The sequence below is a fragment of the Mastomys coucha genome, unplaced genomic scaffold, assembly GCF_008632895.1.
Source record: "Mastomys coucha isolate ucsf_1 unplaced genomic scaffold, UCSF_Mcou_1 pScaffold15, whole genome shotgun sequence".
Taxonomy (NCBI): domain Eukaryota; kingdom Metazoa; phylum Chordata; class Mammalia; order Rodentia; family Muridae; genus Mastomys; species Mastomys coucha.
In genome coordinates this window covers 24,739,733-24,749,740 of record NW_022196897.1, presented here as the reverse complement: position 1 = coordinate 24,749,740, position 10,008 = coordinate 24,739,733, and positions in this window count along the sequence as shown.

Below are 10,008 nucleotides of genomic sequence, written 5' to 3'. Positions count from 1 at the left end.
AGAGAGAGAGAGAGAGAGAGAGAGAGAGCATGCCAGAGGGTAAAGAGAAGAACCAAGATGGCTTTGGATACATGGCACTTACCAGCCACAAGTAGCTCTCATTTCACAAGGTTAGAAATATTGAGATAAAGTTTTTATCATTATCAATTGGCTCTGATATTATTGTATTGGCATCTTGTAAATTTTGATATTATTGATACATAAATCTGAATGGTTAATTAAGCTTTTGGAGTCATGATTCTACCGGGATACTGGGTGATGTGAGATGCAACTGCGAGGTCGGTGCTTCTATTTAGTAACTAGAGTGTGGGATCACCGGTTACAGGGGATTATAGGAGAGAGGGAACTAGTGGCTCACAGGACAAGTGAGTCAGATGCTGCGGGGGCTAGTTGCAGAGAGTTGGCAGGCTGGCAGGAGTCTGGAAGCATGGTCTGACACTGCAGAGAGTTGGCGGGTTCACTTTTAAATATTTCCTGCAACAGATGTATACTTTAGATACTAGTCCTCTGTCAAATATGTGATCAGAAATATTTTGGCTTTTGTAGAAGGTGTCCATTCTTTCTTTCCACCTTGCAGATTGTGGATATCCAACTTAAATGTTAAGCTTGGTGGCAAGAGTTACCCAATGAGTTACCTCAGTAACTAACTTTTGGGTATTTAAAATATACCTGTATCATCCTACTGCATAAGTCAAGAAGGATAAGTCATTCTATCATATATTCATTTGTAATGGTCCATCCACTCTTTGTCCCAAGCATGGATTTGTTTACATTGCATAGGCCTTGAGAGGCAGGTCCTGACTGTTTTATTCTACATCTGAGTTGGAAGCCTAGTTATTGCTCTTGACTGTGCCCTTTTACATGAGTGTCAACGTTTAATTAATCAAGGGTCAGTAATACACCAGGGAAACAATTCTTAGACATGTCAGCAAAAGAAAACTGCATGATATAGAAAATGAAACTTAATAAATTGAGCTCCATCAAAAAATTTTAAGTGTTTTCTGTGGGGGATTCTGCTAAAAAGACAAAAGAGAACTACACAGTGGGGGAAAATATCCTCAGATCACATATTTGACAGAGGGTTTGCATGTAAAGGTCACATAGACTCTTTAGCAATGACTATTGAAATGATTCAGTGAGAACATAAACAAAAGGCATGAGAAGACATTTCACCAAAGGTATGTGGATGCAGATGAGACCCCCAAAAGATAAGTACTATAGCCATCTGGGAAACACAAATTAAAACAATGAAATTTGACTACATATCCATAATAATGGCCACAATGTAAAAAATGTGACAATATCAAAAGCTTATGAGGATTCAGAAACACAGGCTATTCCTGGTTTGCCTGGAGGAATGACAAAGTATCACACCCCACTGAAAACCACAAAAGTCAAGCATGCAATTACTCTACAGTTTACACATTATATTTATCACAACAGAATTTAAATTATATTTTCATACAAATATGTATTTTTACATGTGTTCTGGGACAAAATATATTGCTTTGTGTTTGCTAGACAAGTGTTCTACCACTGAGTTATGTTCTTAACTTAATATATGTATATTTTCATTCATATTTCATATATACATGTATACATATATATGACTAGGATATATAGATGTCCTCTGACAGCTTAGAGAGAAGTTTGAGAAACCAAGAATCTAGCATATTTACATGTAAATGTCCAGGACAAGTATATTAGCTTCTTTTTTTACTGATAGTTGAATGTTTGAATAGTGTTTCAATAAAAGTGGGTCCTCACATGTTTGAAATCATTATTCTATACACAGTTCACTCCAAATTAAAGGTTTTCAGAAACATCATTTTCTTTGGTAAGAAATTATCACCCACACACACGAAAGGCAAAATAAATGAAAAAAAAATACAGACCTTAATTCATAACAAGGGTGATTTGTATATAACAAATAGGGGTCTCTGAAATGAATGAACAAGTAAACATATAGAAAGACCACTATGGAGGAAGTGAACTGTGCCACCAGACAGAACAGCTGGTAAGGCTGAGCTCAAACATCGTGAAACTCAAAATTTATTATGGTAGGCATGGAGCCAGTCGCCTGACAAACTATGTGTTATGGAACGCATAACCATGACACCCTACTCAGGAGACCATGGCAACCAGTCACATAGCATAAAAACAGGGAGTTCTCCATATAATGAGGTATGTAAATAGGCACTGAGTGTTCAGGAGGTCAGGAGAAGGCCTTCTCTCTTTCAGCACCCCATGCTCTCAGCACTCACTTAGAACCAAACCAGATTCCACCTGTCCAGGGATCTGCCTTCTTCACTTTCTTGCTTGGTGTGTGGGCACTTTGCTTGAAACTGTGGACTGAGGACCCAGGTTCCAGACTACCAGCAGTACTTGGGTATACAGGAGACTGGGAAACACATCGTCCCAGACTCGGCTGTTTTCCACCTGAGAAAACACAGACTGAGAACCCCCATTATGGACTGTGTTCTGACTACCCGAGCACTTTGGGCACTTCTGACACCCCAGCACTGAGGCAGACACATATCCTAGCAGATCACCTTTTAGAGTTCACTAGAGGACATGCTCAGATATTCATTTTTCTTCTTTGATAATTTCACACATGTGTACAGTGAATGATGATAATCTACATTTCCCAATTATCTTTTACATCTCTTCTCATATTCTACTTCTAATATTTAAAAAATTATGTGTATAAGTATTTTGCTTGCATATATGTTTCTGTACTACATGCATGCCTGGTACCCCAGAAACCAGGAGAAAATATTGAATACCATGAACTGGAGTTACAGAGGGTTTTAAGTACCAGGTAGGTACTGAAGATTGAACCTGGGTCTTCTGAAAGAGCAGGAAATACTCTTAACCACCAAGTTCTTAATATTTTTAAAGCTTTAATATATTTTAACTATACATATTTAATATATTATTATTATATAATAATATATTCAAGTATTCAACTATATTTAAACTATTCAACTATATAAAAAAGTGGTTTAAGACAGGGTAAACTGTTGATGTAAATAACATAGCCAAATCTTTAGAGAATGACACTAAGTGGGAAAAATCAACTCTCTAAAGTATACACACTATATGATTTCATTTATAGCACATTCTTGAAATTAGAAACTTAAGTGGGGAGTGTTTCAGTGACAAGGGTTGAAGAAGAGGTTTGAGGATGAAAGCAGGAAAGAAATGGATGTGGCTATAAGTGGGCAATGTCAGAGAACTAAAAGGCTGCATAAATGTTCTGTGTAAATGTTAGAAAAATAGTTGTGATAATTACATTGAAAGGTTATCTTTGGAGTGAAACTCCAATCAGTAAATGAGATCTCCCTATATTTTTCTTATGATTGCACATATATGTAAATATATTTATTTTTTATTTATTAAGCTTTCTGCCACCAACACATAGTTTTTCCCTTCCTGACCTCCTCCTTGACTCTCCACTCTCAGTATCCTCCATGTCTAGTTTCATTTTACCTGCTTTTTGTTTACTGTTTCCTAAAGGCATCCACCAGCAGTGGTCCATTTATAGTTTCCCAGATTTCACATATAGTACAGGTTACACATACAGAATAAAAAATTCAAAACTAGAATCTTCACATGAGAAAAAACATACATAGTATTTATCTTTCTGAGCCTGGGTAACTTTACTAAGCTTATTTTTTCCATTTCTTTTCATTTACTTGTAGATTTAATTTTTTTCCTTATAGCTGAGTAGTATTACATTGTGTATATGTAGCAAAATTCCTTTTCTATTCATTAGTTGATGGTTATTTTGGTTGATTCCATTTCCTAATTATGAAGTTGGAAGTCAAGTATCTCTATAGTATTTATAGGAAATCTCTTTTTTTATATGCCCTAGAATGACATAGCCAAATCATCGGATAATTCTACTTTTAGTTTTTTGAGAAACATCCAGAGTGATTTCCTTAGTGGCTGCACTAGTCTACATACATTCCAACCAGCAGTGTATGAAGTTCTCCTTTTCCCACATGTGTGCCACCATTTACCATCATACGTATTCCTCATTTTGGCCTCTCTGACTGGGATGACATGGATGCATAAAACGATAAGTGAAAACTTGTGATCTTCCAAGTCATAAAAATTCAATTAGAGGGCACTGTAGAAGACAGGTGACAGGAAAAAAGAACGATGTTATACTTGGTCTTGAAGGTTTTATTGGGAATAGGGAGCTTGAGAAGAAAAGAGGGTAGGTGGATTACAGAAACCAAGAGTATGTGAAGAAGGTTTATAAAAACTCCACTGGTTTATAAACCAATTAAAAGTACACACACACACACACACACACACACACACACACACAAACAAACACATATTTTAAGGAAAATGTGAATAAAAGTAACCTGCATGAGTGGACAATGAAAACATAAGTTATTAAATGAAAATGTCAGGTATAAAATATCTCCCAATGAATTACTGATCAAGGAGTTTGGAGAGGCATACCAAAACAGTACAGGATATTGTCATTACTTTTTAGTAAACCACTGTAACTGGTTGATTCTTTTTAGTAAACCACTGTAACTGGTTCCTATTGTTAAAGACAGTTCTCAGTTTAGTTGAAAGATATACATTTACCAGCCTCAACTGATCAGGAAACTCTCTTTTTGCTTGCTAGTTCACATCTTGCCCAAAGGTGATATGCAAGCTGTAAGAACAGAAAAAGCACCAATGATCTTTTATACCTTGGAACCCTCTATACAACACTGACATGCTGGTAAGACATATCCATTGATACCACAGGGGCATGTTGATTATGGGGGAAACCAACAACATTCTGATTGGGTATGAAGCCTGCCCCATAGAAAGGATTACATGAGCAGTGGTGTAATCCTGGCCAAAAGCCTAAGGGTGGGGAAATCACAGGCCCTGGGTAGGGGTTGGAGTTACTGTTTTCCTAAATGATCAAAGTTAAACTGCCTTATCAACATTATGTTTATGCTTATAGATTTGTGTTGCCTTCAACTTCAGTCATAAAAGTTTTTTGTAATAGGTAGTTTTTAATAGATACTAATCAATGCAGATGTATAAGTGGTCAAAGTAGTGAATATGAATAACTCTGAGTGCTCATCTATATTTTGGTCAATTTTATCAACCTCCCACTATCAGAAGCTCAGGGAACTTCTTGGAGAAGGACGGAGGAAAAAAATGTGGAGAGTCAGTGAATTAAGGAAGAGCAACAAAATACTCATCTGTTGACATGACAGAACTATTACATGCATCAACTTGCAGCAGCCATAGTTAGCTGCACATGATCAAGCCAGTCAACATTCCAGTGTAGATGAAGGAGCCCCCAATACCCTTGGTCACTAAAGGAGATACTTTTGGTAGCTGATAGAATTTGAAGAAAGAATCATTGTTTTTTTGAGGTTATGAATACTAGTAGGCTGCTCATTCCAGAGTGGATGGCCAAACAGTGAGTGAAACTGGCAATATTAATTGAACTAGTAGATTTACTAGTAACAAAAAGTGAAAAGGACATGTACTTGGGAGTGAGATGGGAACAGGCACTAGGAGAAACTAGAGGAAGGTGATGGTGGATGGATGTGCCAACATACATTGTATGAATTCATGGAATTTTCAAATAATAAAGACTATCACATTTTCATTAGTGTTGTACTTCTATTTCCTCAATAAAATAGCACTAATGGCTATAAACATACATTAAGTTTTTAATAGCTGAATAATATTCCATTGTGTGTGTGTGTGTATATATATATATATATATATATATATATACATATATATATATGTATATGTATATATATATATATACATATATATATATGTATATGTATGTATATATCACATTTTCTTTATCTATTCTTTGGTTGAAGGACATCTAGGTTGCTTCTGTTTCTGGTTATTATAAATAAAGCTGCTATGAACATAGTTGAGCAAGTGTCTTTGTGGGAGCATCTTTCGGGTATATGCCCAGGATTGGTATTATCTGGGTCTTGAGGTAGAACTATTCCCAGTTTTCTGAGAAACCACCAAATTGATTTCCACAGTGGTTTTATTAGTTTGCACTCCCAACAGCAATGAAGAGGTGTTCCCTTGCTTCACATCCTTGACTGCACATGCTATCTCTTGAGTTTTTGATCTTAGCTATTGTGATGGGTGTAAGATGGAACCTTAAAGTTGTTATGATTTGCACTTCTCTGATGACTAATGACTTTGACCATTTATTTACATGCTTGACCATTAGAGATTCCTCTGTTGAGACCTCTCTGGTTAGCTCTGTAGTCCATTTTAAAATTTGGTTATTTGTGTTGTTGGTGTCTGACTTCTTGAGTTCTTTGTAAATTTTTAATCTGTCAGATGGAGGATTGATGAAGATCCTTTCCTAATCAATAGGCTGCTGTTTTGTCCTATTGATAGTATCCTTTGCCTTACTGGAGCTTTGTAGTTTCATGAGGTCTTGTCAATTGTTGATCTTAGAGCCTGAGTTATTGGTGTTCTGTTCAGGAAATTGTCTCCTGTACCAATGTGTTCAAGGTTATTTCCCACCTTGTCTTCTATATGAGATTTAGTGTATCTGGTTTTATGTTGAGGCCCTTGATCTAAAACAAAGACATCATAAATTTTGCAGGCCAATGGATGGAACATGAGAATATCATTTTGAGTGAGATATCCCAGTGCCAAAATGATATGCATAGTATATCATTTATAAGCAGATATTAGCCATAAAATACAGGTACCATGCTACACTCCACAGACCCAAAGAAGCTAAACAAGAAGGGAAGGACCCAACAAGGAAGCTTGGATCTAACTTAGGAGGGGAATAAATAATACTAAGAGGCAGACGGAGGGAGGGAACTTGGAGGATTGGAAGGCAAATGGGTGGTTCAGGATGAGGTCTGGGGAAGGACAAGAAAAAGAGATATATGGCTATGAAGAAGAGTGTAAATCTGCAATTGATGGGGATGTATAGATGAGGGGCATCTCCAGGATGAGACAAAGACCTGGGATAACGGAGGTACCAAGAATCAATATGTGTGGCCTTAGTTGTGACTTACAGCATTGGTGATATGGCACCTGAAGAGGCTACCTCCTGTAACCAGACAGGAAACTCCAGTGGATCAATAGAGACAGTAACCCACCTACAAAATGTTAAACAAAAAATTTAACCCCAAATTTATCCTGTCTACAAGAAATGCAGGCATGGTGGATGGAGCAGAGACTGGGGAATGGACAACCAATAACTGGCCCAACTTGAGATCTATCCCAAGGGCAAGCACCAATCCCTGACACTATTAATGATACTCTGTTATGCTTGCAGACAGGAGTATGTTTTCCTTTGAACAGCTCCACCGAGCAACTGACTCAGGCAGATACAGACATCCACAGCCAAACAGTGGATGGAGCTTGGGGACTCTTATAGAAGAATAGGAGGAAGGATTTCAGTACCCAAAGAGGATAGGAACTCCACAGAAAGACCACAGAATCAACTAACCTGAAACCTTGAGGCTCTCAGAGTCTCAACCACCAACCAAAGAATATAAGATTCCCCATTCATATGTAGCACATACTCAACTTGTTTTTCATGTGGGTCTTGAACAATTGGAGTATGGGCTATCCCTAAAGCTGTAGCCTGCATGTGGGATATGTTCTTCTAACTAGGCTTCCTTGTCTGGCCTTATTGGGAGAGGAAGTGCCTAGCCTGGCAAAGACTTGAAGTGACAGGGTTGGGGAAACCCAAGGAGCCTCCCACCTGCTCAGAGAAGAGAGAGGTGGGATGAGGGAGGAATTGTGGGAGGGGGTGACTGGGAGGGGGCACTGAACAGTATGTACAGTGAATAAGTAAAGAAAAATGAAATAAAATTACAAATATGTACACTAAGGGGAAAACTTAAATGGAGAGAGAAAGGAACAAATGAAATGAAAAAGGAAAATAAATGTCAAGCATGCCATGTGGGGAGAAAGACATGAAAAAGTTAAAATCAATGGTTAGTATACCATAAATATAAAAGTCTTTAAAATTACACTAGAGAGACATCCTTATAAAATATGGATTTTCTGAATTGAATCCAGGCAATTGGACTAATTTTCTGAATGAGGATAAATAAAATATTGGAATCTAGAAATATTGGAATAAATAGAAATACTAATAAATATATTCTCTAGAGAAGCGCAATAATTAAATAATGAGTGATTATGAATACTATGGAAAGTGTGAAATCAAAACCCAAGTCCAGGTTTTGAAGCTACTCTAGCCAGGAAGGCATTTTTTAAACCTTGAAAAATGAGCCTTTGGCTACTTAAGTAAAAACCCTAACTCCATCCAGATGAGTTAGAAAGAAGCACTTTTTGATTTTAAGCATACATTAAAAAATATAAGTTCAATATACCAAGATTTCACCTAAGAAGACTGGAGAAAAGAGAAAATCAAATCTAGTGGAAGAGAAGTAGCAGTAGTTAGAGCAGAAATCTATTAAGTTGAAACAAGACATCACAAGGGGGCTAATGACACCAAGAGCTAAGGCATGGCAAAGGTCAGCAAAACTCACGTATTTTGTAGGGAATGTTTTGTTATGCAAGACTGGCTGTTTTTAAACTCAGGATTCTGCAGCTTCCAAAGGATGGGAATTTAGGCATGAACCACTACAACTCAATCCAAAAATCAATAAAACAATGTCTTTAGTAGAAGAAATATACATAGAGAAGACAGATGAAGAAGAGGAGAAGGAAGAGGAAGGCCTAAGAGAAGGGGGATAGAAACTGAAATCAGAAGTGATTAAGAGGACTTCAGTACAGGACAACAAATAATGAAACATATGATAAAGGAATATTAAAGAAAACCCTATGCCCACAAGTTTGCTAACTTAATTGAACTAGACAAATTCCTTGAGTCACAATCTGCTTAAACCCACACAAGAAGGAATTAACAAAATCAATAGATTTATACCTATTAATTAAATTAACAATTAATTACTTTTCCAAACAGGAGGCACCAAGGCTCAACAATTTCACTGATATATACCAGTTCTCTATAGTCTCTTCTAATAAATAGAAGCTGAGAGAGTGTAAAGTTACCATTACAACAATACAAATTACTTGAAAAAGATGGTATAAGAAAGGAAAACTGCTAAGTAATATCTCTCATTAAATTTTGTGCAAAATCCTCCATAAAATAGTGAAAAAAATTAGATACAAGACCGAAGAAGAATTATACATCATGACAAAGTGTTATTCAATCTCAGCTGTGTAAAGCTACTTAAAGTTAGAAGAACAATATAGTAAATTATCACAATAAGATAAAGAAGAAAAAGTCACACAATATATATGAAAAGAATTAGATAAAATTCTACTCTCATATGTCATCAATAAAACCTCAACAAGTAGGAAACAGAGAGTAAGTGCCTACTTTGGATAAACAATATCTCTGACGACCTTAAGAAATATCATGTTTATTGGCCAGCAACTAGCTGCATTCGCATTCCCATTAATACTAGAAACAGGCATAAAGGTTTCTTGTTTTATTTAACCACTATTTTTCAACACCATTCTGGAAATTTTAGCTAATGGAGTATAATTAGAGAAGGAATATAAAACATGTACAGATTGTGAAGAAAAACACAAACTCTCTTTGTTTACAGGTAACATGATAGTGCAGAAAACCTTAGAAACTGCTAAAGAAACCCTCATGGAATCAGTAAGAAATTAAACCAAGATTTATAAAAGACAATATACAGAAGTTAAGTTTTTCTTTTACTAGTTTTTTTTTAAGCTAGGCAAAGAATTTTATTAACTCTTTCCAAACTTTATTCCCAGGCTTCTTCAACTTAATTTTCTGCAATTAGGTATAAGCAAAAACTGAAAAGAGTTACAGTACCCAGGGGGATTGAGCTTAAAAATATTGGAGATCTGGATTTTATCAGATCTATAAACAAAGGAATTTAAAAGGCAGTCATGATGTAAAACAGCAGCTCCTTAAACTTCTGCAAGTTTCACCTTTTCAGAAGTTGCCTCCAT